The sequence below is a fragment of the Eurosta solidaginis genome, chromosome 1 (genome assembly GCF_040869045.1).
Source record: "Eurosta solidaginis isolate ZX-2024a chromosome 1, ASM4086904v1, whole genome shotgun sequence".
Taxonomy (NCBI): Eukaryota; Metazoa; Arthropoda; class Insecta; order Diptera; family Tephritidae; genus Eurosta; species Eurosta solidaginis.
The window spans coordinates 105,352,209-105,360,079 of record NC_090319.1 but is presented as its reverse complement, the minus strand read 5'-3'; the positions used below and the strand labels follow the sequence as shown (position 1 = coordinate 105,360,079).

General features: G+C 44.9%; 1 pseudogene; it reads right to left on the bottom strand.

Annotated features, from left to right (window-relative positions):
* Positions 1-6,419: 6,419 nt before the first annotated feature.
* LOC137237470 (inositol-3-phosphate synthase-like) lies at positions 6,420-7,584 on the bottom strand (annotated as a pseudogene).
* Between the last annotated feature and the right edge of the window lie 287 nt (positions 7,585-7,871).

Here is a 7,871-nt window from a genome sequence, read left to right as displayed (position 1 = left end):
CACACTTCAGCAACCGGCGGGACGAAATCCCTTCAAAGATGCGGATAATGCCCCATCAACTTCGGCACAGGCAAGGAAAAGACAGGAATCGGGACAACCACCTTCCTCTGCAAATCAGAATGTCAAATCCTGCCATGCCAATTCCAGCACAGGCGTGCTATTAGGAACTGCTGGCGTACACATTCACCATAATGGTACCGACTTCTCCGCGCGGGCATTAATTGATTCTGGGTCTGAATGTTCCTTTATAACTGAAAGACTGAAACGCAGAATCAATTTGCCAGCGAGGAAAATGCATGCCCATGTTTCAGGCATCACAAATGCGGTGTCAGCTCAGGTGAAAGAAGCATCCAACATCGAACTACGTTCACCAGTGGATCCCTGCTTCAGCCTGACTACACCCGTACTAGTTCTAACGAAACTCACTGGGAATCTTCCATCCTGCCATATCAACGCAATGACTATGCAGACATTCCCAGACTTGGTTTTGGCGGACAAGAGGTTCTACGTCAACGAAGACGTAGACCTCATACTTGGCGGAGACATATATCCCCAAATTATAATGAACGGTATAAAAAAGAATGTGCTAAACACACTCTTAGCCCAAGAGACAGTGTTCGGTTGGATACTAACCGGTCGTATCGAAGCACCGAATCCAACGAAGAGCATTATGTCTTTCTACAACGAGGTTGCGTTAGACAATCAACTCAAAGCTTTCTGGGAGGTAGAAAATGTACCCAAAAATAAAATATTAAATGAAGATGAAAGGTACTGCGAACAACTATTTAAAGAAACAACGCAGCGAAGTGAGGATGGAAGGTACACCGTGTCACTACCATTCCGGCAGGATTACCCTAACAATATTAACTTAGGACCATCCCTGAAGCGTGCATGCTCTCAATTCTTCCGGAATGAGGGGCGGCTAATAAAAAACCCAGATTTAGGTAAGGAATATGTTCGAGTGTTGTCAGAATATGAAACGCTCGGACATATGAGAAAATTAAAAAAGAACATCCCATCCGACGATTCGGATCATTACTTCCTGCCCCACCACGCCGTTGTAAAAGCAGAAAGTACAACCACCAAGGTACGCGTAGTATTTAACGCCTCGAGCCCTACGGCCAACGGCAATAGCTTAAACGATATTCTCCTCCCAGGCCCAGTTCTACAAGCCGATCTACCCATACTTATCTTACGATGGAGACTATACCGCTTCGTATTCAATAGCGACATCGAAAAGATGTATCGACAAATTTGGGTGAACGAAAATCACACCAAATTTCAACGTATTGTGCATCGCACTTCCCCGAATGACCCTATTAGTCTTTACGAATTAAAGACGGTTACCTTCGGAGTGAATTGCGCTCCACATCTCGCGATAAGAACGCTCCTACAACTAGCGGACGACGTCTCAAACTCGCACCCTACAGCGGCTAGCATACTGCGAGAATACATGTATGTAGATGATGTGTTAGCGGGTGGACATACGATCACATCGACTATTAAAGCCAGAGATTAAATTCGTCAAGTCCTACAATCAGCGGGCTTTCCACTTCGCAAATGGACCTCCAACTCAGAGGACATTCTAAGGGACATCACCAAAGCAGACCTGCTCAATGAAAACTTCCTGGCATTCGAAGATACCAGTTCAGTGAAAGCATTAGGTATTCGATGGAATGCCCACTCCGATTTATTTTATTTTAAAGCAGGGACGCTGGACAACCCGGAAAACATTACGAAGAGATCAGTCCTATCCGCTATAGCCAAACTTTTCGATCCTTTAGGCTGGCTTGCGCCAATGGTTATTGTGGCAAAAATACTCAAGCAGAGCATTTGGTTAGAAGGCACCGCTTGGGACGAACCAGTATCGACCAGTACGTTGGAACAATGGAGAACTTTCACCGACCAATACCATGAGATCGATAGAATCAGGATACCTAGATGGGTCAACTTCTCTCCAGGAACCGACATCGAGATTCATGGATTTTGTGACGCATCCGAAAAGGCTTATGCAGCAGCCGTTTACATGCGTGTCAAAACGGATGTTGATGTCTGCACAAACCTGCTTCTATCTAAAACGCGAGTAGCCCCAGTGAAAACTCTATCTCTCCCACGTTTGGAACTTTGCGGAGCTGTGCTGTTACCGGAAATCACCGAATCACTTTTCAGGAACCTCAAATTGGGACCAGTGAAAGTCCACCTTTGGACGGATTCAACTATCGTCCTCGCATGGATAAGGAAACCGCCCTGTTCCTGGTCCACTTTCGTCGCACATCGGATCACCAAGATCATCGACATGGTCGGTAGCAAGGACTGGCTTCACGTGAACTCGGAGTCAAACCCAGCCGATTTAGGCAGCAGAGGACTACCTGCCTCTGACTTGGCCGACAATTCGTTGTGGTGGCAGGGACCTTCTTGGCTGCAAGAAGACAATTCCCACTGGCCAGCACAAGACACCGAATACAACACGTCAATTGAGGAAAAGCGGATAAAGGTTCATGCAGCGTCAGTAAACAACAACCCTAACATCCTTGATAGGTTCTCCGACTTTTCAAGGGCGCTGCGGGTTATATCTTACATTTTTCGATTTGCCCGCCGAACACATCCCAAAACTAGAGTTTCCTTCCATAGGCAGTCTCATACAATCGCACCTGATGAAATCGAAACCACGTCACAACGATTGATAGCTATATGCCAAAGGAAATATTATCAAGCAGAGTATGCCAACTTGAAGTCAGGGAAACCAATTCATGCGAAGAGTGAAATTTTACCCTTAAACCCATTTATCGATTCTGATGGTATAATCAGAACTGGTGGTAGGATTGACGCATCCAAAGATATGCCCTACAACGAACGACTCCTAGTTGAGTTTATACATAAGATCTCCCTCCATGAAAAACCAGCTGATGCTGCGCTTTATTCGCACTCAGTACTGGATACCGCGTGTTAAAACGATGATTAGGTCTGTCATCCACAAATGTAAAGTGTGTACTATTTACAAGAAGCGGGCACAAACTCAACTCATGGGCATCCTTCCCAAAGAGCGCACCACTTTTGCCAGGGCCTTCACAAATACAGGGGTAGATTTCGCCGGACCTTTTGACATAAAGTCCTACCGAGGGAGGGGGTGTCGGACCTCAAAGGGATATGTATGTTTGTTCGTCTGTTTTTCAAAGAAAGCTATTCATCTTGAAGCGACAAACGACCTTAGTACCGGGTCCTTCTTGGCTGCCTTTTCCAGATTTGTATCCAGACGAGGATGCCCAAAAAACGTCTACTCCGACAACGGTACAAACTTTGTCGGAGCTTCACGATCCTTACGATCGGAGTTCAAGGCATTTCTTCGGGAAGCGAGGGACGATACCATGAATAAATATAGCCACCAAACTCTCGCATGGCATTTCATACCCCCAGGTGCTCCTCACATGGGAGGCTTGTGGGAGGCAGGGGTAAAGAGTTTTAAAACCCATTATAAAAAAATCGCGTCCAACCATAAATATACCTTCGAGGAGTTTACGACCCTGTTATGCCGAATAGAGGCATGTCTTAACTCTAGACCACTGAGTCCCTCATCAAACGAACCTTCCGACCTGGAGCCGCTTACTCCAGGCCATTTTCTCGTGGGTGGGCACCTGTTAGCTACACCCGAACTCGACTGTGACGAGAATCCTGCCTCAATAGTCAACAGATGGCAAAAAATGAAGGCCTTGCATCATACTTTCTGCCGAAGATGGAAATCGGAATATCTCACCGAGATCCAGAAACGATATAAGTGGAAACATCCACAATCCAATTTAAAATCCGGAGACCTGGTCGTTATCAAGGAGAATAACCTCCAACCTAACGAGTGGAGAATGGGGAGGATCGTCAACATACACCCAGGCTCTGACAACCGTGTGCGTGTTGTTGACGTCCAGACAACCAAGGGACAAATAACTAGACCGATTTCGAAATTGGTACTCCTTCCGTCCCACGACCAGGAGGAGGAAATGTAAGGGGCAAAATTCCGCCTCACAAAACCTCAGAAAACCACAACACTATTTCCGCCGACTACCTACAATTAGAGGCCCACGGTTAGTGATAGCATCGAAAGCATATTAAGGAACGCACGTCTTCGTGTCTCTCTATCCCTAAGCTTGTGTTTCTCCCGAGCCATATATTATCATCAACCCCCCCCCCCCCCCCCCCCCCCCCCCCGGTCTCGTGAGGGTGCGAGTCTACCGGAGGGGAAACCTAAGGCGTACTACGCGATGGCAATGGGGAAAGGGAGCGCGGGACATAAAGAGGCGTTCAACCACGCGCCGTGATGCCCCGCTATCCCTAAGCTTGCGTCGCTCCCGAGGCCCTAATTATAATCAACCACCCCGGTCTCGTGAGGGTGCGAGTCTACCGGAGGGCGATCCTACATCTTATTTTTCTTTTTTTTCTCACCCCCGGTCTCGTACCGAGTCTGCCGGAGGGGGAATCCTACACCTAGCTACTTGTGGGCAATGGGGAAAGGGAGCTAGAGACACGAGGACGCATGGGAGCTTACCAAAAGCTCGCAAAACAAAAAGCAAAACTGAGGCTTCATAATAATACTAACCGGGGGCCCCTTGCAAAAAAAAAAACCGCAAATCTGGAATGGAGACCTCGGCCTCTCCATCCGGAACGACAAAAAAACCAAAGAATAACAAAAAATGGTGCCACTCTGGAACGGAGACCTCGGCCTCTTCGTCCAGCCTTACTGGCCATCGACAATACACATATTACATTCTGAATTTCTATATTTAAGAATTATGTATAATTCAATGGCAAGAAATATTCACTTCACTGTTCATAACCGCTAATTCTTTCATCTTAGCTCAGGTGGCATGCTAAGCAAGTCGGAAGGGATTCCCGGCCATTTTGCGTCGCAGACGAACTCTTCATTTAGATTAAGTTTAGTGTGTAAGTCTTATATTAATTTTTTCTCGTTTCAGCGGAGGTCATTGGCGAAAAACGATGTTGCGTATCGCAAGGGGGGCCGGCATGTTTAGGCAGGATGCCTAACTTTTCCGCATCTGATTGCGACCCCCCAATGCAACTCTGCAAATCGATACTCGAATTAATTTGTAACCACCCACACTATCACAGCCACATGCATGTGCATGCAAGTACATGTACGTGTATGTGTGCTTTTTGTCAGCACTCATGCATATGCATGTCGTGGTTGATGTGTGGGTGCCTTTCCCCTCCAAAACGGAGGATTTTGCGGGTCAACGGTTGTGGCTTGCTATACAACCGGCCTCTTTGATTTCAACAGCCAACCAGCACGCATCTGCCGCCAACGATCTCCACTGTTTTCCAGAATATATTCAGGTAATATTGTAACCAGATTATATATATATTCAAATAATAAATTACATCCATTATAACGAGAAATCTCGTCTACTTTCTTATTTCTCTATTTCCACACGCATATTCCCACTGAAATCGACCCCGTGCGCCCACCTCTCGCAAGGATCAGACGCACCCCGGCCGAACATTTGTGGCGCCCAACGTGGGGGGTTTTTATGAGGAACTAGATGTACACTTGGGGTAAACAAGTGTCAATTCAATACCTTAAACACAATTGTGGTGCCTCCACTCCGTTGCCGAGTCTGCGACACACCACAATTGTACATTAATAATAATGCCGGAAATTAATTACTGGCAGTTATGGTAAATCGTAATGTTAATGGTTATTTAAACCACAAAGCTAAAATTATGACAAAATCAAATACTATCAGCACATGCCAAAATTAATTAGAAATTGAAAATCGATGAAGCTAAATTGCAAAAGTAATCTTTGGAATAATCTTTATTCATTATAGGCAAGACACCGCCTTTACAGACTTACCTTTTCCTTTATTCTTCATTAGCCAGAACTTCACTACGCCTAATTCGAACTTTGATCTTCATCCCTTGCACCGCTGTCTCTATCGCCTCACTCGTTTTATTAAACTGTTTGTTGAATCTATGAAGTTTTCTCGTTTTGAATGTTACTTCGTAGCAAATCGTAAATGTCGTGTGAATTTTTTTTAAGAAAATTACAGGAATTTCAATGCGCTCTTCCTAAAATAAGTAAAAAAAAAAATAATGCGTATTGACGAGTGATTTTTGTTGAGGATGCAATGCGCTTACTTTTTGTTGCCGTAAAGCATCCTCTGTTGATTAAGAGGTCACTGTTGTAGGCAACAGATAAATGCCGGCTTTCGAGTCTACCTCATTGCTAGTACTAGGGACTGTTGTTGTTGTGTTCCCCGTACCAGTGTGCGAAAATATTATTTTTCTAGGGCGACCGCGGAACGGTTTTGGAAAACCCTGTATGACTTGTTGTTGAGTTGCCGGTGAAGCAACAGCTGCCACTGCAGCAGTTATTGATGTATTCGTAAGCAAAGCATATGCGCCTCCAACAGATGGTACTACTTGCCCTGTCGACGGCGATGTACCAGAATTAGTTGTATTGGTAAAAATGCACAGGTGTACACGGCGGCGGCACTGTACTAGGTGGAATACTCAATTGGATTCCATTATGATACATCGGATAGTAGGTGGCTTGGGCGGGAGTGCCTGATGGTGAAGTCACTAAAGTTGATCCCGAGTTGGCGGTACCTGCTGGAAAGATAGTTTTGCAAGTAACCTTTACATCTACGCCAGTACTGAAATAATTCATTCACGTCAGCCTTCAATCAATGCAACCAATGTCTCTAACAAGCGTTAACACTAAACAGCATCTATGTATTACTTTTTGTGCCCGTTTGTATGACCATTTAATTTACAATTATCATACTGAGCCTTTGCTGCTGCTCCAGTGCTAGCACTTTTGCCGTTCACTTCAGCGGCACAGCTACTCTCGATACCCTTTAACTTCTTAGTGGGCGGCTCATTGGTGCTTAATGAAAAATCAAAACGTTGCTCCAGCATCATATGCGAATTTGGTGGCAAACCAATGCAGCCACGTAATATATTCTCAATAGCCGAACGCTGACGAAAGAGCGAGTTGATAACTTGTGCGCCACGCGGTACCAATGGAGCCTTGCATAGGTAGCTTAATATAGAAAGTACGGGATTAAATGAAACCCATGGCGCATCGGCCCGTTGATTATTTTTAATCTGAATGCGTGAGCATAATTCACCCAAAATAACCAAGTCAAGTATGAACGGTGAAGCGAGTAATGAATCCTCGCATGTATTATGAATGACGAGTGTATTATGACCGCCCATCATAAGTTCTGAGGTATATTCATCCATAGCACGTTTACTATCGCCGACATAGGGTACATATTTGATGACCACCAACATGATCGGGATGTTCATTAGGTTTAAAGAGTATTTGATTCGATTCGACCATATCATCAACAACGTTACTTTTGGGTATCTCCTTGGAGCGGAATTGCTGTGGGGCTGATAAATTCTTGCCATCATTATTACCCAAATGATTGTAGCTAACTATGGAAACAGGTTTGATGCCTGCACCCACCAAAAAGTCAACAAGCAGTGATTTAAGTTTAGTTTGGCCTCTTTAAAATCATCGCCAGCAATGAAAACACCCTTAAATTCAGCCAATTCACTAACAAACATAACATACCCAAGTCGCCCGAAACCCATGCCACAGTCAATATGTTTTTTCGGCAATGGCCTCAAACTACCATTGCATTCACGATTAGATTGTATAAACACTAAGTTCCAGATTTCCAATACGTCGGAATCATTAGTAACTAAACTAAACACTAAGTTCCAGATTTCCAATACGTCGGAATCATTAGTAACTAATTCGGGCAAACTACGTCCGCCAATACGACCAAAATGTAATTCAGAGCAGGGACCGCACAGTCTCTTAAATTTCCCAAAAACTATCTTTCATGCTG